Source organism: Sminthopsis crassicaudata, chromosome 4 (genome assembly GCF_048593235.1).
Source record: "Sminthopsis crassicaudata isolate SCR6 chromosome 4, ASM4859323v1, whole genome shotgun sequence".
In the NCBI taxonomy this organism is placed as follows: domain Eukaryota; kingdom Metazoa; phylum Chordata; class Mammalia; order Dasyuromorphia; family Dasyuridae; genus Sminthopsis; species Sminthopsis crassicaudata.
In genome coordinates this window covers 309,758,596-309,780,413 of record NC_133620.1, presented here as the reverse complement: position 1 = coordinate 309,780,413, position 21,818 = coordinate 309,758,596, and the positions used below count along the sequence as shown (strand labels likewise).

At 34.4% G+C, this 21,818-nt stretch overlaps 1 protein-coding gene across 1 annotated transcript in view; it reads left to right on the top strand.

The window, feature by feature from the left end:
* The window catches only part of SHISA6 (shisa family member 6), a 627,719-nt gene that overhangs the window by 287,716 nt on the left and 318,185 nt on the right, over positions 1-21,818 (top strand). The gene's annotated exons all lie outside the window — the stretch shown is intronic.

Here is a 21,818-nt window from a genome sequence, read left to right as displayed (position 1 = left end):
CATTTTTTGATAGTACATATGCATGGGTAATTTTTTACAACATTATCCCTTGCACTTACTTCTATTCAGATTTTTTCCCTTCCTCCCCCAACCCCCTCCCCCAGATGGCAAGCAGTCTTATATATGTTAAATATATTACAGTATAATTTAGATACAATATATGTGTGTAGAACCGAATTTTTTGTTGCACAGGAAGAATTGGATTCAGAAGGTAAAAATAACAGTTTACATTCATTTCCCAGTGTTCCTTTTCTGGATGTAGCTGGTTCTGTCCATCATTAATCAATTGGATTTGGATTAGCTCTTCTCTATGTTGAAGAAATCCACTTCCATCAGCATACATCCTCGTACAGTATCATTGTTGAAGTGTATAATGATCTTCTGGTTCTGCTCGTTTCACTCAGCATCAGTTGATGTAAGTCTCTCCAAGCCTCTCTGTATTTCTCCTGTTGGTCATTTCTTATAGAACAATAATATTCCATAACATTCATATACCATAGTTTACCCAACCATTCTCCAATTGATGGACATCCATTCATCTTCCAGCTTCTAGCCACTATGAAAAGGGCTGCCACAAACATTTTGGCACATACAGGACCCTTTCCCTTCTCTAGTAGTTCCTTGGGGTATAAGCCCAGTAGTAGTATGGCTGGGTCAAAGGGTATGCACATTTTGATAACTTTTTGGGCATAATTCCAGATTGCTCTCCAGAATGGTTGGATTCTTTCACAACTCCACCAACAATGCATCAGTGTCCCAGTTTTCCCACAGCCCCTCCAACATTCATCGTTATTTGTTCCTGTCATCTTAGCCAATCTGACAGGTGTGTAATGATACCTCAGAGTTGTCTTAATTTGCATTTCTCTGATCAATAGTGATTTGGAACACTCTTTCATATGAGTGGAAATAGTTTTAATTTCATCATTTGAAAATTGTCTGTTCATATCCTTTGACCATTTATCAATTGGAGAATGGCTTGATTTCTTATAAATTAAAGTCAATTCTCTGTATATTTTGGAGATGAGGCCTTTATCAGAACCTTTAACTGTAAAAAATTTTTCCCAATTTGTTACTTCCCTTCTAATCTTGTTTGCATTAGTTTTGTTTGTGCAGAAACTTTTTAATTTGGTGTAATCAAAATGTTCTATTTTGTGATCAATAATGGTCTCTAGTTCTCCCTTGGACACAAACTCCTTCCTCCTCCACAAGTCTGAGAGGTAAACCATCCCCTGTTCCTCCAATTTATTTATGATTTCGTTCTTTATGCCTAAATCTTGGACCCATTTTGATCTAATCTTAGTATGTGGTGTTAAATGTGGGTCCATGCCTAGTTTCTGCCATACTAATTTCCAGTTTTCCCAGCAGTTTTTGTCAAATAATGAGTTCTTATCCCAAAATTTGGGATCTTTGGGTTTGTCAAAGATTAGATTGCTATTTTTATTCACTATCTTGTCCTGTGAACCTAACCTATGCCACTGATCAACTAGTCTATTTCTTAGCCAATACCAAATGGTTTTGGTGACTGTTGCTTTATAGTATAGCTTTAAATCAGGTACACTTAGACCACCTTTCTCTGACTTTTTTTTCATTAGTTCCCTTGCAATTCTCGACCTTTTATTCTTCCATATGAATTTTGTTGTTATTTTTTCTAGGTCATTAAAATAGTTTCTTGGGAGTCTGATTGGTATAGCACTAAATAAATAGATTAGTTTGGGGAGTATTGTCATCTTTATTATATTCGCTCGGCCTATCCAAGAACATTGAATGTCTTTCCAATTATTTAAATCTGACTTTATTTTTGTGGCAAGTGTTTTGTAATTTTGCTCATATAATTCCTGACTCTCCTTTGGTATATATATTCCCAAATATTTGATACTATCAACTGTTATTTTGAATGGAATTTCTCTTTGTATCTCTTGCTGTTGGATTGTGTTGGTATTGTATAAAAATCCTGAGGATTTATGTGGATTTATTTTGTATCCTGCGACTTTGCTAAAATTCTGAATTATTTCTAATAGCTTTTTAGCAGAGTCTTTGGGGTTCTCTAAGTATACCATCATGTCATCTGCGAAAAGTGACAATTTGATTTCTTCATTTCCTACTCTAATTCCTTGGATCTCTTTCTCGGCTCTTATTGCCAAGGCTAGAGTTTCTAGTACTATATTGAATAGTAATGGTGATAGTGGGCAACCTTGTTTCACTCCTGATCTTACAGGGAAAGGTTCTAGTTTATCACCGTTGCATATGATGTTTACTGAAGGTTTTAAATATATGCTCCTTATTATTTTAAGGAATAGTCCATTTATTCCTATACTCTCAAGCGTTTTTAGTAGGAATGGATGTTGGATTTTATCAAATGCCTTTTCTGCATCTATTGAGATGATCATATGGTTTTTATTAATTTGATTATTAATATGGTCAATTATACTAATAGTTTTCCTAATATTAAACCAGCCCTGCATTCCTGGTATAAATCCCACTTGGTCATAGTGTATTATCCTGGGGATGATTTTCTGAAGTCTATTTGCTAATATCTTATTTAAGATTTTAGCATCAATATTTATTAAGGAAATTGGTCTATAGTTTTCTTTCTCAGTTTTCGATCTACCTGGTTTAGGTATCAGTACCATGTCTGTGTCATAGAAGGAATTTGGTAGGACTCCTTCAATCCCTATTTTTTCAAATAGTTTACATAGCATTGGAGTTAGTTGTTCTTTAAATGTTTGGTAGAATTCACCTGTAAATCCATCTGGTCCTGGGGATTTTTTCTTAGGAAGTTGGTTAATAGCTTGGTCTATTACTTTTTCTGAGATGGGACTATTTAAACTACTTACTTCTTCCTCTGTTAATCTGGGCAAGCTATATTTTTGAAGGTATTCTTCCATTTCATTTAAGTTATCGAATTTATCGGCATAAAGTTGAGCAAAGTAGCTCCTAATTATTGTTCTAATTTCCTCTTCATTAGTGGTGAGTTCACCCTTTTCATTTTCAAGACTATCAATTTGCTTTTTCTCTTTCCTTTTTTTAATCAGGTTTACTAAGGGTTTGTCTATTTTGTTGGTTTTTTCATAAAACCAACTCTTAGTTTTATTAATTAATTCAATAGTTTTTTTACTTTCAATTTTATTAATCTCACCTTTTATTTTTTGAATTTCAAGTTTTGTGTTTGTCTGGGGGTTTTTAATTTGTTCCTTTTCTAGCAATTTTAGTTGTAAACCCAATTCGTTGGCCCTCTCTTTCTCTATTTTATGCAGGTAGGCCTGTAGAGATATAAAACTTCCCCTAATTACTGCTTTGGCTGTATCCCACACATTTTGGTATGATGTCTCATTATTGTCATTTTCTTGGGTGAAGTTATTAATTATGTCTATGATTTGCTGTTTTACCCAATCATTCTTTAGTATAAGATTATTTAGTTTCCAATTATTTTTTGGTCTATTTTCCCCTGGCTTTTTATTAAATGTTATTTTGATTGCATTATGGTCTGAAAAGGATGCATTTACTATTTCTGCCTTACTGCATTTGATTTTGAGGTTTTTATGCCCTAGTATATGATCAATTTTTGTATAGGTTCCATGAACTGCTGAGAAGAAAGTATATTCCTTTCTGTCTCCATTTAGCTTTCGCCAAAGATCTATCATATCAAACTTTTCTAGTATTCTATTTACCTCTTTGACTTCTTTCTTATTTATTTTGTGGTTTGATTTATCTAATTCTGAGAGTGCAAGGTTGAGATCTCCAGCTATTATAGTTTTGCTATCTATTTCCTCTTGCAGCTCTCTTAATTTCTCTTTTAAGAATTTAGATGCTGCACCACTTGGTGCATACATGTTTAATATTGATACTGCTTCACTATTGATGCTTCCCTTTAGCAGGATATAATGCCCTTCCTTATCTCTTTTAATTAGATCAATTTTTGTTTTTGCTTGATCTGAGATGAGGATGGCTACTCCTGCTTTTTTGGTTTTGCCTGAAGCATAATAGATTCTGCTCCACCCTTTTACTTTTAGTTTGAATGTCTCATCCTGTTTCAGGTGTGTTTCCTGTAAACAACATATAGTAGGATTCTGACTTTTAATCCAGTCTGCTAACTGCTTCCTCTTTATGAGGCAGTTTGCCCCATTCACATTTATGGTTAGAAGGACTAATTCTATATTGCTTGCCATCCTATTAACCCCTGCTTATGCTTTTCCCCTTTCCTTCCCTTTTACCCTCCTATCCAGTATTAAACTGGTAAACACCACTTGCTTTTCACAGCCCTCCCTTTTTAGGCTCCCTCCCCCACCTTAAAGATCCTCCCCTTATTTTACCCCTTTTCCTCGAAATTACTGTGTTCCCTTCCCCTTAGCTTACTCCTTCCCTTTCACTTTTCAATGAAGTGGAAGAAGTTTCACCATAAATCGAATATGTCTATTGATACACGCTATGTTCATCTCCCTCCTTTCTTTCTCTCAGATATAATAGGTTATCTTTGCCTCTTCATGAGATGTAGTACCACCACTTTATACTTTTTTATGATATAATCTCCTTTCCACCTCTATTTTCTAAGACAAATTGTACATATGTTCTTTACATATTTTTTTGACAGAAGTATAGTTCTCAAGATTTCTTTTTACCTTTTTTAGAAGTCTCTTGAGTTCTGTATTTGAAGATCAAACCTCTTATGTAGGTCTGGTTTTTTCATCAAAAATAGATGGAATTCATTTATTTCGTTAAATGTCCATCTTCTTCCCTGGAAAACGATGCTCATTCTTGCTGGGTAAGTTATTCTTGGCTGCATACCAAGTTCCTTAGCCTTTCGGAATATCATGTTCCAGGCCCTGCGTTCTTTTAATGTGGACGCTGCTAGATCCTGTGTTATCCTTATTGTGGATCCTCCATATCTGAATTGTTTTTTTCTAGCAGCTTCCAATATCTTTTCCTTTGTCTGATGGTTCTTGAACTTGGCCACTATATTTCTTGGCGTTTTGATTTTAGGGTCCCTTTCAGTAGGTGATCGATGAATTTTCTCAATGTCTATTTTACCCTCTGTTTCCAAAACGTCTGGGCAGTTCTCTTTGATAATTTCCTCGAAAATGGTGTCCAAGCTCTTTTTTTCCTCCCATTTTTCAGGGAGTCCGATTATTCTCAAATTGTCTCTCCTGGATCTGTTTTCCAGGTCTGTTGTCTTTCTGGTAAGGTACTGGTCAAGTACAAAATTAAATAAGGCAACAGGAACAGGTGCGATGGCAGTCAAAGCACTCCAGTGCTTGGTGTTATCTGTGAACGTAAAAAAAGAAAAGGTGCAGATCATAATCTAGCATTCTCCCAACCAGTCCATATACTTCCTCCTAATTACTTCCTTTCCCATTGGCCTGTAGGTAGACTGTCCTAGTGAATGGGATCCACAGTGTATCCCTTGCCCCTTGCTCCAGATTCCTGACTCACAATCTTAACTGAGAACTATTTATCAATACCTCTTGGTTTTGGCTCAACAGGGCATGTCTAGAAGACAAAGGTAAGTAGGTCTTTGGGCAGAAAGAATGTAAAAAAGACAGCTAATATGCTAATCATTCTATCATCACATGGTCATTGCATAAAAATGAGTATCACTTTTGACCTGACTGATGGAAAATTGTTCACCCTTCCTTTTCTGCATAGTGATGGAATAGGCAAGAAGAGCAAAGAAGAGGCTTTGTTTCCTTGGCTTCTTGGGTGACATAGAGGTCTCATTAATGAATTCAGTACTGTAGGATGTGTTCACATTGATTGATACTTCAGGTGGGCATCTATTGTACTACTGAGGCAATTTGCCAGGTATGGGCTTGATAAGCCTTATCAATCTGTTTGAATTCCTTAGGGAAGAGAATTGCTTTAGTGAGAAGATAATGAATGACAGCCATTAGTGTTTTTGGCTTGGCTGCTCTGTGGGCCCAAAAGGATGTTTCCTACATTGGGTTGGATTTGATTTCCCAATTAATTTGCTCCAATTGACAAGACCAAATGTCTAAATCAGTGGTCCTCAAACTTTTTAAATAGGGGGCCAGTTCACTGTTCCTCAGACTGTTGGAGGGCCAGACTATAGTAAAAACAAAAATTCACACTCTCTCTCCGCCCCTTAGCCCATTTGCCATAACCCAGTGGACCACATAAACGTCCTCAGCGGGCCACATTTGGCCAGCTGGCCATAGTTTGAGAACCCCTGGGCTAAGCCATTGGATATGATCCAAGAATTGGTGGAAATGAATATATGTTTTTGAATCCTCATTTTCAAGGACAAGAAGCACTGATCATACTACTCTGTCAACTGATGGTTCTGTTGATGTGAACCTGACCTAGAGGCACCTTAATCTCTGCTTTCTTCCACAGGATCTGAGTATTTTTAATGCACTATATTCATCATTAAACCAGACTTTATATCTTTTGGCAGAAAAGGGCCCCAAATTAATATGGGTATAAGCAATATATTAGCTTCAAGCATATATTCTCTAACTTACCCTAAAGCCATTAAGGTACCCCTTTCATTTTTACCATGCTTCCTGAGCTCATTCTATCTTGTGGAATTTGATTGCAGTCAGAACTCATTGGAGAATGGGGTACTTCTAAAAATAATGGGGATAATCTTAGTCAATCTTTCTGTATCAATCAGGGCCAAGTAGAAAAGCTATTATTTGCTCCTCAGAGTTGGGTATAATTGGCTATTGCTTATGTAAATGTGCATGTAGATCCAAAACCCAAGAGGTTTTTGAGTTCTGGATATATCCTTCTGTCACAGCCTATGATCTGCTATAAATATCTGGAATTCCATAATATTACTGTTACCAGAGTACAAGTGAACTAAGTAGTTTCTAAATCACATTGTTGCTATAGCCCCCATTTGAATCTTGCAGGATGTCAAGTCTCAGTCTAAAGAAAGGTCCTTCTAAATGTGGAAGATGGGGCTGTTAATAACCAAATAACCTAATTTTGGGCCTGAGTCTTTTTCTTTTGGGCTTTAAAGCTAGGCATTTCTTGCTCACCAGTCTTCTGGGCCCTCTGCCATAGGGTTCCCAGAAACTTTTTTTTTATATATATATAATTATAACCTTTGTTTGACAGTACATATGCATGGGTAATTTTTTACAACATTATCCCTTGCACTCACTTCTGTTCTGATTTTTCCCTTCCTTCCCTCCACCCCTTCCCCTAGATGGCAGGCAGTCTTATACATGTTAGATATGTATATCCTAGATACAATATGTGTGTGCAGAACCAAATTTCTTGTTGCACAGGGAGAATTGGATTCAGAAGGTAAAAATAATGTGGGAAGAAAAATAAAAATGCAAACAGTTTACACTCATTTCTCAGTGTTCCTTCTCTGGGTGTAGCTGATTTTGTCTGTCATTGATCAATTAGAACTGAATTAGATCTTCTCTTTGTCAAAGATATCCACTTCCATCTGAATGCATCCTCATACAGTGAAGTGAATTGGATCTTCTTTTTGTTGAAAATATCCACTTCAATCAGAATATATCTTCATGCAGTATTGTTGTTGAAGTGCATAGTGATCTCCTGGTTCTGCTCATTTCACTCAGCATCAGTTCGTGTAAGTCTCTCTAGGCATTTATGAAATCATCCTGCTGGTCATTTCTTACAGAACAATAATATTCCATAACATTCATATGCCAAATTTACCCATTCATTCATTTTCCAGTTTCTAGCCACTACAAAAAGGGCTGCCACAAATATTTTGGCACATACAGGTCCCTTTCCCTTCTTTAGTATTTCTTTGGGATATAAGCCTAGTAGTAGCACTGCTGGCAGTTTGATAACTTTTTGGGCATAATTCCAGATTGCTCTCCAGAATGGTTGGATTCATTCACAACTCCACCAACAATGCATCAGTGTCTCAGTTTTCCCACATCCCCTCACAACATTCATCATTATTTTTTCCTGTCATCTTAGACAATTTGACAGGTGTGTAGTGGTATCTCAGAGTTGTCTTAATTTGTATTTCTCTGATCAATAGTGATTAGGGTTTCCAGAAACTTGACCCATTAGGCTGGTTCTTTTATCTTGGCTGAGTTAACTGCTCATCATATTGTTACAATTGAGCCTGCAGAGAAACAATTGTTCCTGCTAAAACAATATCATCAGATATTAGAAGATTATGATATTAGAATCGTTAGAGTCTGGCCATTATACTGGACCCACTGATTTTAGATGGTATAGCTATTAAGATATACTTGGAGTAGAACTATAAATGGGTACTACATTCCCTGCCAAGTTAAAAGCAAATTGGATTTTATCCTCTTCCATTAAGGGAAATAGAAAAAAAGGCATTGGCCAAGTCTATCTCAGAATAGCATTGAGTAATTGTGGCCATCAGTTTAAGTCACAGTTACATCTGGCAGAGTGAGGGCAACAGTGTCTACATACCATACCTTTGATTGGGAAAAAAGGAAAAAAAAAAAACCTAAGTATTCTGTTTTACACACACACACACACACAAAAATTGGAATAAAAGGAGAAAAATGAGAAAGAAAAAAATTAAACAAGCTACAACAAAAAAGGTAAAAATACTAATGCAGTGACCCACATTCAGCCTCCATAGTTCTCTCTTTGAATGTGGATACTTCTTTCCATCATAAGTCTGCTGAAATCGTCTTGGATCACCTCATTGTTGAAAAGAGCCAAGTCTATCACAGTTGACCATCACATAATCTTGTTGTTGCTGTGTGCAGTGTTCTCTTGGTTCTGCTCAATTCACTCAACATCAGTTCATGTAAGTCTTTCCAGGCTTTTCTGAAATCAGCCTGCTCATCATTTCTTATAAAACAATAATATTCCATTATATTAATATACCATAACTTATTCAGCCATTCTACAACTGATGAACATTCAACCAGTTTCTTGCCATTACAAAAAGGGCTGCTAGAAACATTTTTGTACCTGAGGCTTATTTCTTTTTCTTTTTTAATGATCTCTTTGGGATACAAATTCAATAAATTCACTGCTGCAGCAAAGGGTATGCACAATTTTATAGCCTTTTGGGCATAGCTCCAAATTGTTCTTCAGAATGGTTGGATCAGTTCACAATTCCATCAACAATGTATTAGTGTCCCAGTTTTCCCACATTCCCTCCACATGTATTATTATTTTTCCTGACACCTTTGCCAATATAAGAAGCATGAAGTGGTATCTCAGAGTTTTCTTAATTTGCATTTCTCTAATCAGTGATTAAAAGCATTTTTTCATATGAGTAGAAATGGCTTTAATTTCTTTGTCTGAAAACTATCTATTCATATCCTCTGAGTATTTATCAATTGGAAAATGGCTTGTATTCTTAAAAAAATTCTAGTCAATTCTGTATATATTTTAGAAATTAGGCCTTTGCCAGAACCCTTAGATGCAAAATTTTCCTCCAGTTTTCTGCTTCCCTTCTCATCTTGTCTAGTCTTTGTTTGTACAAAAAGGTTTGAATTTAATATAATCAAAATTATCCATTTTACATTTCTTAATGTTCTCTAGTTCTTCTTTGGCCATAAATTCCTCCCTTCTCTACAGATCTATTTGCTTATAGTATCACTCTTTATCTTTTAATGATGAACCTATTTTGACCTTATCTTGGCATAGGGTGTTAGATGTTGGTCAGTGCTTAGTTTCTGCCATACTATTTTCTAGTTTTCCCAGCATTTTTTATCAAATGGTAAGTGCTTATCCTGAAACCATCTTTGAGTTTAGCAAACAAAAGATTACTGTGGTCACTAGCTATTTTTATTAGGAACCTAGCTTATTCCACTGATCCACTGCTCTCTTTTTTAGCCATACAAAATTGTTTTTATTACTTTATAATATAGTGTTACATCTGACACAACTAGGTCATCTTCATTTGCATTTTTCCTTAATTTCCTCAAAATTCTTGACCTTTGCTCTTTCAGATTTTTAAAAAAAAATTTTAGCTTTATAATTTCTTACAAATTTAATTGGCATGACACTAAGTAGATTAATTTAGGTAGAATTGTCATTTTTATTATATTAGCTTGGCCTACCTATGAGCACTTGATATTTTTCCAGTTGTTTACTTCTAATTTTATTTGTGTGAAAAGTATTTTGTAATTATTTTCATAAAATTCCTGACTTTATCTTGGCAGCAGATAGACTCCCAAATATGTTATATTATTTTTCTATCTCTTGCTGCTGGAATTTGTTGATAACATATAGAAATGTTAACGATTTATGTTGGTTTATTTTATATCCTCCAGCTTTGCTAAAGTTGTTGATTATTTTTAGTAATTTTTAAGTTGGTTCTCTAGGATTCTCTAAGTATATCATCATATCATCTACAAAGAGTGGTGATTTGGTTTCCTCATTACCTACTTTAATTCCTGCAATTTCTTTTTCTTCTCTTATTGCTAAAGCTAACATTTCTAATACAACATTGAATAGTAATGGTGATAATGGGCAACCTTGTTTCATTCCTGATCTTATTGGGAATGCTTCTAGTTTATCCCTATTACATATAGTGCTTGCTGCTTATTTTAGATAGATTTAATTATGATTTTAAAGAAAACTCAAATTTTCCTATGCTCTCTGGTGTTTTTAATAGGATTGGATATTGTATTTTGACAAATTTTCTGAATCTAATCTTCTAAAAACTGGAAATGGCAGATGACCATCAATTAGAAATGGCTAAACAATGGTATATGGCTGTATGGCTGTGAAGCAATACTACTGTGCTATAAGAAATGATGAGCCCAATGATTTGATTTTATTTGATTTTTTTTTTTACTTTTCCATTTAATAATGTTTTTTTCCCAATTATATGTAAATCTAGTCTTCTGTTATGGGCCAGAACTCTGTACTTGAAACAAGGATTCTTATAAGGTGCTAAGTCAGTGGAATTGATAAGACAATGGTTATCTAGTTTAGCATGGTTCTCTAGTTCAGTAAGATTGATTTAATCTTACAACAAATAATAGTTTCCTAGTGATATAATAATTGAGTTATACTCAGTATACTGCATATAAGTGGGGACAAACTCAGCCACATAGATTGATTTCATCTCCCACCTTTGTGATGTCTGGAGGCTGGAGCACAAGCTCTCAGACTGAGACAGACTTCAAGACAGAGACCGTCATGGTGATCTTTCTGCCTCCCCCACAGAAACCAAGACACATTCTTGAGGACCTCCAAAAAGCTAGCAGAAGCCTCAAGCAAGGAGACAAGACCTTGAAGGAGATAATAAAGAATTTGGACTTTAACACCTGGCTGTTCTCATGCTGAAACATGCTGAAACAAAGGCTGGTCCAAAGACTTCCAGAAAACCAACCAAAACACTACAGTTTTCTACATTCTTTTTTGTAACATTTTGAGTTCTAAATTTTTCCCTCTTCCTCCTTTCCCTTTTCCCAACCCAAAGCAGCAAGCAAGTTGATATAGGTTATACTTGTACAGTCATGTTAAATATATTTCCATATTAGTCATATTGTAAAAGAAAAATGAAAACAAAAGGAAAACGCCTCTATGAGAAAGAAAAAAAAAATTAGTGAAATAGTATGCTTTGACCTGCATTCAGCCTCCATAGTTCTTTATCTGGATATGGTTGGCATTTTCTATCACAAGACTGTTGGAATTGTCTTGGATCACTATATTGCTGAAGTTCAGTGATTTTAGAAAAACATGAAAAGACATGCTTGAAATAATGAAAAGCAAAATAAGCAGAATCACGTAAGAATACCAATATTGTTTTAAGAACAACTTTGAGCAAATAAGTTATTTTCATGACCCAATTAACTATATAGGGCCATATGAAGATATCATCTGCATTCAGAGAAATGTATAGAACACCTGTGTGTGCGCGCACACACACACACACACACACACACACACACACACACACACACACACACAGACTTATTTGTTAACCATCTCTAGGCTTGGAGGGAATTGAGGCGTTTGGAAATAGGAATCTAATGGAGGGTCTCCCTTGAAAAATTCACTTCTACACATCATGTTGGTTGCTGTACCATAGTGTGTGTGTGTGTGTGTGTGTGTGTGTGTGTGTGTGTGTGTGTGTGTGTGTGTTGAACTGAGAGATGACTATTTGTATGGCTCCAACATCTAATAGTTCTTGTATTTGCACAATGATTCTTCTCTCCCCACCTCACATTCTATATTACTTGAGTTGGACACCCACACATTCACACACATACACCTCAATTCTGAATTATCTTTTTAACGAGCTATTTACCTTACTTATTATTATCTTATTATCTTATTATTATTATTATTATTACTTATTATCTTACTTATTAACAAAACAATGCTTCCTCTTCTCTCCCAATCTTCTGGAGAAAGAAGCTTCCTGGACTGATGATTCTTTTCAGGACAGTGGTTTCTGAATATAAAACAGAGTATAATGGAGGCCATTCATTTGAGTAACCTCATAGTTATTAATACATCAATCGTGCTGAGCTACAATCATATCATCATGGGGCATATATCCATATGAATTCTCATAAAGCCTCAGATTGACTGCCTTCTGTCTCAGAGTGGAAATTGCTTCTGTGGGGTTGCACAGGAAAATTCTCCAGTGAGATGTTTGCTGACCACATAAAGCCATTCTAAATAAGAATTTGTTGTTCCAGTTCCACCCATATTAAGCAGGAAGAGATCAGTAAATAACTTCCCTAGGGCAATCCCTTCACCTATGCCTTTATCAATAAAAAGAACTATTCAGACTTCTAAAGAGTCTTCAGAATTTTGCTACTTCCTGCCTTTAATGCTAGTAAGCTTTTACTTTTTTTTTTTTTTTTTTTTTTTTTTTAATACAACGCATCTGTACCTCTCACAACAAATTGATGTTTTGCATGTCAGTGTTGATGATTATCAGGCAAATTCTGGTCATGACTAAATCTGTCACATGACTAAATCAGTCACATTTTCTAGTGCATCATCTTGCCAGTATCTCAAAAGACTCTTTAATCTAATTACTTAAGTTGCTAAGATATTCTCCCCATTTTAAAGACAAGGAAACTGAAGAATTTACATTTAATAGCTAATTAATCAAATACTATTGATTCTACCTCTGAAACATTTTTGTATCTCTCATACAAGCCACAACTTCTATATGTTTTATATCATTTTCATCTCTCTAGACTATTTTACATAGCACCTCTACTGGTTTCACCCCTCTAATTTATCTTTCACCTCTCTACCAGACTATTTTCCTTTTAGACTAGATAAATCTGTTGCTGGTGCCTCACAGTCCCAAACTAAATAATGATGACTGATTACCCACCAAATAAAATCCAAACACCTTGCTCAGGCATTCACCTCTAATCTAGAGCTATCCTCCTTTTCCAGTCTTACCTCATAAGATTCCCTTTTGCAAATTCTATGAACTAGGTAAACTAGACTAATTGTCATCCTACACACATGCTCTTTGCTACATATGCTCATGCTTCTCAGTAAATCTCAAATGACTTTTCCTTCTTTCCTGTTGAGTCTCTATCCATTCTTTAAATTTCAACGTAATGCTCCTTGCTAGAAATTTATCATTAATTCTTCTAGTTCTTTCCTCAATACTTTTTAGTGCTCTTTTTTAGTACTTCTCTTTGTACCTTTTTTTTAAAATTCCATTTTGTAGCCATTTTGACTAGACAAGTAATTCTAGTTTTTTGTAACTAGAGACAATGTTTTCTAAACTTTGTAAGTTTATAGATACACAGTCCTAAATTCATGGCTAACCTTCCTTCTTTGGATTTTTTTTGCTTTAGCACTTAAAGCTCCTTGTGGATCTGAGAAAATGCTAGATGTATAAAATAAAATAAAATCTACCCAGAGTTATTCTTTAAATAAATTTAAACAAGTAAATAATGTTAATGATGTAATTATGACTAAGCCACCTCAGTTTATCTTAATATCTGAATCAGAGCATCAATTGCCCTTGTACATTAGAAGTGATGTCATGTGCTAACTTAGGATAAGTGTATTGGTTTAGACTTCAAGTTTCCTCAGAATTTTTTTCCTAGTAAATTTATTTATTTTTAATACATATTGCTTTATGAATCATGTTGAGAGAAAAAAATCAGAACAAAGGGGAAATATTTAAAAAGATTAAAAAGATGATTAAAAAAACAGAATTCATGGTATCATCCTTTATTCCCAAATCATGTACCTATCTTGACCTTATTTTGCTATGAGTGTGAGATGTAGATCTATGCCAAGTTTCTAACATTATTTTCCAGTTTCCCCAACAATTTTTGTCAAATAGTGAGTTCTCATTCCAGAAGCTGAAGTTTGGGTATTTATCAAATACTAGGTTACTGTAACAGGCTTTGATTATTGTGTTGTCTGTATCTAATCAATTTCAATGATTCACCACACTATGTCTTAGCCCCGTACCAAATGGTTTTAATGACTGCTGCTTTATAATATAGTTTTAAGTTTGAATATTTTAAGCCACCATTCTTTATATTTTTTCATTAATTTCTTGATGTTCTTGAACTTTTGTTCTTTCAGGTGAATTTTATTATTTTTTCATAAAATTCATTTATTTAGTTTCATAAAATAATTTTTGGCAATTTTATTGGTATGGCAACAATTAGACCAATTCAGTATTGTCATTTTATTATATAAGTTCAGCCTAGTCATGATTAATTGATATTTTTCCAAGTGTTTAGATCTGACATTATTTGTGTGAGAAGTATTTTGTAATTATGTTCATATAGTTCGTGGGTTTTTCTTGGCAGATAGTTCCCCAAGTATTTTATTTTGTCTACAGTTATTTTAAATGAAATTTCGCTATCTCATGCTGATTGGCTTTGTCATTAATATATAGAAATGCTGATGATTTGTGTGAGCTTATTTTATATCCTGCAACTTTGCTAAAGCTGTGAATTGTTTCCAATAGGTTTCTGGATTATTTTGTTTCCTAAGATTTTGATGTGATTGCTATCTCAGTGTTCTTTTTTGGTCTTTGTTTGACTTGAGGCTGGGGAGGGGAGAAGGAGGGGGGGAAGGAAAGAAACAGAGAGAGAAACAGAGAGGGGGGAGAAAAGGAGGGAAGGTGAGGAAGAGAGAGAGAAAGAGAGAGAGAGAGAGAGAGAGAGAGAGAGAGAGAGAGAGAGAGAGAGAGAGAGAGAGAGAGAGAGAAGGAGAAGGAGATTTAATGCATCCATGAGAAAAGAGAATGTTTTCTCTGAAAACTTATCTTCAGCATATGAATTCTCCTGTTATTTGAAGAAAGACCTAGAGTAACTAGTACTTTTGTTTCTACCTATAAACTGCCTTGCTCTTTGGTTGTCACACAAACATGCAGGAATGTTTCATGTTGTCACTAAAACAAGAAGGGATTTGGAAAGCCTGGAAAGAGATAGGGAAATTGAGGTAAACATGCTAGCCTAATTGTCTTTTCACCCCCAAATCTTAGTCCTTAACATTCAATTTTTCTAGTCTCCATCTCCCATAGAACTAAATTTCCCCTAGCATAGCAATGTGCTTTTTTGTAAAATACTCTAATTTAATCCTTAATCTATCTTGTATTAAATTAAATTGTATCTCTTAAAGAGAATAAATTCTCATTCAGATTAATTTGTGTGAATCCAGAATGAATTAGAGAGTTGGTTTTTTTTGTTTGTTTTTGTTTTTGTTTTTGTTTTTGTTTTTGTTTTTTGTAATTTCAGATACATTAAACACTTTAAAACAAGAGTAACAAAGTGGTCTAAAGTAGGAAGCAGAGCATCGTTGAAAGAGCATTGGTATATTGGTTTCTTTGCTTTGTTTGAGCTCTTTGACCTTGGGCTAATCATCCTCTGACTCTGCTTCAGGCTTGTTTTTGGTTTAATTTCCTCTACAAAATGAAGGGCTAGAATTGAATTGTCTCTAAGTTATAAACTAGATCTAACATCTTATTACTAGATATTATCCTGAGGGTACTTGACTTAACAAAGAGCTGAAAGAATTGTGGTTAGTACATTTCTTGTATATAATTTTATGTGCTCACCCCCCCCCATACACACACAATAAATATTGCTATTTAGCATAACAGCTCCTGCTTCCATATACAATATAAGTCTTAAATGTGTTCACAAATTAATTGAAATATCATGCATTTATTATTGTTTTGGTCTACCCCACTGTAATTTCCATGCTCAAATATGACTGTTATTGATATAGGCCTGAAATTTTATTTTCTTACTGACTTTCTTCCTTTCCCTCACTTTTTGCCTATTAAGAAGAATTATTTTTACCATTTCTGAGATTCTAGAATCCAGAATAGGAATACTGCTTGAAAGGTGGTCAAAAGCATCTTAGTTAAGCTCTAATAATTCCATTCTATGAAATTTAGCATTTCAATTTCTAGAGTCCTAGACAAGCAAATTCCCTGTAGGGATGAAAAATGTTTCCGGGGAGTTGGGTACTCTGAGAAACTAGGGTTGATTTCTTTATATCCACACACACACACGTGTGTGTGTGTGTGTGTGTGTGTGTGTGTGTGTGTGTGTGTGTGTGTGTGACATATATATATATATATATATATATATATATATATATATATATACACACACACACAAGCTGTCAGATGGAAATATAAAATATCTATATAAATATAAACATGTAGATATATAGATATGGTTCCCCAAAATTGCTCTTGAAATTGAAAAAAAATTCCTTAAAGATCATTTATTGCAACCCTTCCATTTTACAGATGAACAAGTTGGAAACTAGAAAGATAAATTGTCTTCTCTAAGATTGGTAGCAAAGTCTAGAGGAGAACTCAGTTTTCTAAGTTTCAGGTTACAGATCTTTCCAATGTGAAACTCTTCCTCTGATGGGATGCCCACTTGGGATCTTATTCTTATGTTTTCTGATAATGGAAGAGATAATTGGAGATGCTGTAGCCCTCAATCCCAGTCATACTCCACTGATTTTTCTTCACTAAATGGTTGGAGAGAAGGAAGAAACTGGTAGAAGATGGAAGTGAGTTCCTAATGTGCATATTCCCCATGGGGGTCACCTTTATCATAGATGTTGAATCACTTAATCATTTAATAATATTTAAAACTCAAAGATATTGTCCTGGCCTAACTACAGATCCCATGAGTCTTTTTCACCAAATTAATTAACAGTGTTAGAGGTAAGAGGACCACACAATGAGTCCAGAAGTATTCATTCCCCTGTTTACTTTCTCAAGAGAAAGAAACTGAAAATTCATATTTCATTACAAGGGTACTGATTACTGCTTCCTGCCCCAGTACACAAAGTGTTATAATAGAGCCCATTCTGGAAATAGAGAGGTTATTGGGTTTTGTGTAATCCTGAAGCTGACAGGGATCAGCCCAACATTTGGAGAGAAACTACTAGTGTCATATATTCCCAATACTGGAGTAACATTGATTTTCCCTATTAAAACAGTGGTAGTAACAATTATACAACATTGAAATCCCATTGTTTTCCCTGGTTTCCCTAAGGATATTTGGAAATTTCCTTTCCTTTCTTTTCTTTTACCTTCCAAATTAAATTTTTATCTTCATACTGTGGCAGTGCATTTTTCCCCATGGTCAGAGCAAAACTTGCCAAAAATAAGAAGTTTAAGAATAATGACTTATGGGTTGGTAAAAAAAAAATATATATATATATATAATATATATATATATATATATATATATATATGTATATATATGTATGTATATATATATGTATATGTATATGTATATGTATACATATATATATATGTGTATATATATGTATATATATGTGTGTATATATACATATACACACACATATATGTATTTGCTACAACTTTGAAAATAATAAGATAAAATGTTTGTTTGTCTTTAAATAAAAAGCTTTACTGCTGCAATATTTATAGTACTTCCCTTCTAGTTCTAGTCTTCAATGATTCTCATGGCAAGAATTACACATTCTCAGGGTAGTCTTAAATCAGCTTGCACCAATTTATGAGAGCCAATTTTAATTGTTTTATTGTCACCTTCTATAACCCAGACATAGGCATTGCCACAAATCAAGGCTTGGCTTATTAGTTTGCTGACTAAAAAATAATGGGAGGAATGTTGATAATGTAGTTTAACTTTAAATTATGTATTCTTGTACATTATTTTGGGGATTTTGTGATTGTTTTTGTCATTGTTCTTATTTTTTTTCCAGAATGTGGTTTGTTAAACACTTACCAGCACATCACTGACTTATACCATAATTAGAGCAAAATACCACTGGATAGGTAGCCAGGAGTTTTGAGTACTGTTTTTGGATTTACTGGTAACACTTTGTATGTTACATTGGTCATTTTTTTTCTTTTCAAAGTCTCATTTTAAATTTCATAAGAAATAAGAGTTTAGTTCTAGGTAATCTCTAAGGTCCTTTCCAACTTGAAATCTATGACTGAATTTACTGATCATTTATGAAAAATAATAAGTAATTTAGTCAAATAGCTATCTGACCTGTCATATATGATTTTTAATCAGTATTTTTGTTGTATATAAATAATGCGGTCTATTATTGAATTATATTATTTTATCATCAGTTATTTATACACACATTGAAACAGCTTAAATTGCATAGCTTTTAATAAAGTTTAATTTCATATCAGGATTCTTGTTTTAATACTTAACTTTCAGGATCAAATATTTTATAATTTTTTCTGTTCTAACAGTATTATGTGTCAGAGTAGAGTATTTCTTAGAATCATGATTTCTATTCAATATAAACTTATAGAGTTGGAAGGGATCTTAGGAATTAAATTTAATAAACATCAGCAACTTGCTATGTGATAATCACTGGAGACATAAAGATAAGATGTATGTACTGTTTTTAAGATAATCTACAAGAAAATGGGAAGGGGAAACTTATTCACAAATAATGAATGTAAGAGAAAAGTATGAAAAATATGATGGACTGAAAGAAAAATCTCTGAGATTCTAGGCAAAATATTGGGAAAATTTGAAGAATAGAATTTGCATAGCTCAGTTAGTCAAGGAAGGCTTCATAGAGTTTATCTATGGCTTTGAAAGGAATGGGAATTCAAACAAAATGAGGAATCAATTTAAGGTTTGAGGGAATATTATAAGAAAGACTATGGAGATGGTAAAGAACAAGATGATGACATTTCCCCAATGAGTTTGTGGAAAGCATACTATCCACAGACTAGAAGATTCAAGTATTTGCATAATCTGGCTCTAACTTCTTTAACTATTCTCCTTCACATTATATATATTATAGTAGAGTAAATTAGAACCAGATAATGGAGATTCTTGAATCCCAAAATCAAGAGTTTATATTTAATTCAGTAGATAATGGGGAGCCACTGAATGTCTTTTAATGGAAGACTGATGTGATCTGAGATAGTCTTAACACCTTCCAGCCTAACTGTACAAATGAAGAAACTGGGACATCAAATTTTTTAATGACTAGCAGAACTGGGATTAGAACACAGGCCTCCCAAGATTTAATCTGAAGAATTTTCCATTATATCACAGAGGCTCCCAGATTTTATGGGATAGAGAGTTTTAGTGAATGAAGAAAAGGCTTATTTCTCTGGAAGCAGAGATTTTGGTTTTCTCAGTGTTGAGATGAGTATTTATAAATATAAAATATTTATATGTACATATAATATTTATAAATATTAACTGATGTTATCAGTTATAGCATGACATTTCAAGACACATAGAAATCACTCTATTCCTATTGAAACCCACTCCTTTCAGTCTCATTGAATGTTGGAATACATAGGAGCTGTTGCAGATACACAGGAGCCACCTGACAGTGGCTGCTAGAGATCCAATCCAGAATGGATCTCCTTTTATGAGAGGATGATACAAGGAAAATGAGAGGCAGTTGCTGTTCTCTGACCTCTCTCCTCTTCCCTCTGCCTCCAATTTAGTTCATTGCCAGTCCACAACACCTGTGTCAGCAAAGCTGTCTTGCAACTCCTTCATATGTTATGATTCATAGCTGTGGAGGCCCTTGGAGAATTGACCTGTCCCTTAACAATTCTTCATTTTTTGTTTTTTTGCTGTTATTCACCCCCCACACAACATGGTCTGCAAACTGAGGAACGCAAGCAGCACTATCACTTCTGGATGGTTGTAGCAGGTGTTGATCGAGGAAAACTCAAGTGAAGAATAGGATTGTAGTCAGAACAGGCATTTAAATTTATCATCAGTCTCCCAGCTTGGCCCTTTGATATGTTGGCCCTTTAAATTACCCTGACTAAAAGTCTTACTGGGACTCTTCTTTCTTAACTCTTGAAGGTTCCTTCTCAAGAACAGCTCTGGTTCTTCTTGTCATTCTTGCCCCACGTTCAGGTGCCATATGTTGGAATGCATGGGAGCCACCTGACTGGGTGCTGGAGATCCAACCCAGAATGGATCCCCTCTTGTGAGAGGATGATACAAGGAAACTTAGAGGCAGTTGCTGTTCTCTGAACTCTCTGACTGAGTGGCCATTGCATTGCCTGACCTCTCTCCTCTTCCCTCTGACTCCAATTTATCCTGTGTCAGCAAAGGCTGTCTTGCAACTCCCTCTGATGATGATTCACAACTGTGGAGGCTCTTGGAGAAGTAGCCTGTCCCTTAACAATTGAGTTTTAGAAGACAAGGAGAGAGATAGAAGAGAAAGAAACAAAAGTAATATTATAAGATAGTTAGGGAGAATTATTATAGACTCTCTCAATATCAGAAATTGAGAAGAAAATCATCTGCAAAATAAGCAGAATCAGGCAAAGAATTTACATTATGGACACTGTAATGTGAAGAGAAACAGTTTTGAAAGACCTGATCAGTTCACTAACCAATAATGACTTCGTAGTATTGACAGTGAACCATGCCTTCTATAAGTGGTGGATGATTAGTATAGAATGAAGGATACATTTTCAAATATTACCAGAATGTTGATTTATCTTACCTAATTGCATTTTTTAATCACAAAAGAAGACTCTATGGAGAAAAGAGTATGGGAGAAGGGACATGAAAAAGCATTCTAAATTTTTTAAGGGAATTAATAAAATGTTTTTTACCTAAACAATTGCAATGTTCCTTTCATTTACCTTTTCCTCTGGTGAGATCATTGTATCAGGACCTTTGACTTTGCTGCAGTGACACAATTACTTTTTAGACTAACTCAGAACTCCTTGATCTCTCTATGGGTTGCTCTTTTGCATTTGCTTCCATGAGGTAGCTAGGTATAGAGTTCAGCAATCTACTGCCCGCTGGCCAAATCTGACCCACTTGTTTTTGTATAGCTCAAGCTAAGAATAATTTCTACATTTTTAATGGTTTAAGAAATCTAACGAAGATTAAGATATTATAATACATGAAAATTATATGAAATTCAAATTTCATTGTCCATAAAGAACAGATTTATGGGAACTCAGATTTTTATTCATTTAGATATTGTCTATAGTTGTTTTGATGCTACAGTGACAGAGCTGAGTAGTTGATGTGACACATCACTTCAAATGGTTGCGCATAATTATAACTCTACAGCCTTTTTTGAGCATCACAAATGTTATCATACTGTGTCATTTTCTTTTATTACTAGCATATACTTATCCTGTCAAAATAAGAGAAGGGGTTGGGAAGCATTATTATAATTTTTTGAGTTCAGGCCAAAATTGAAATTTTTTTGAATGTGAAAAACTGTCTTCTATCACTATAATTGAATATTTTAAAAATAATTTTTGGGCATACTTAATAATGTTTCGTAATGAATTTAACATAAAATTTCAAAGCAAAATAGTGAAACTTATACTATGACATATTCAATTTAACAACAAAGATTGAATTCCAAGTCATGTCAAGTTGCTTAATATAATTCTTGTGTTGTCAGAATTTAAA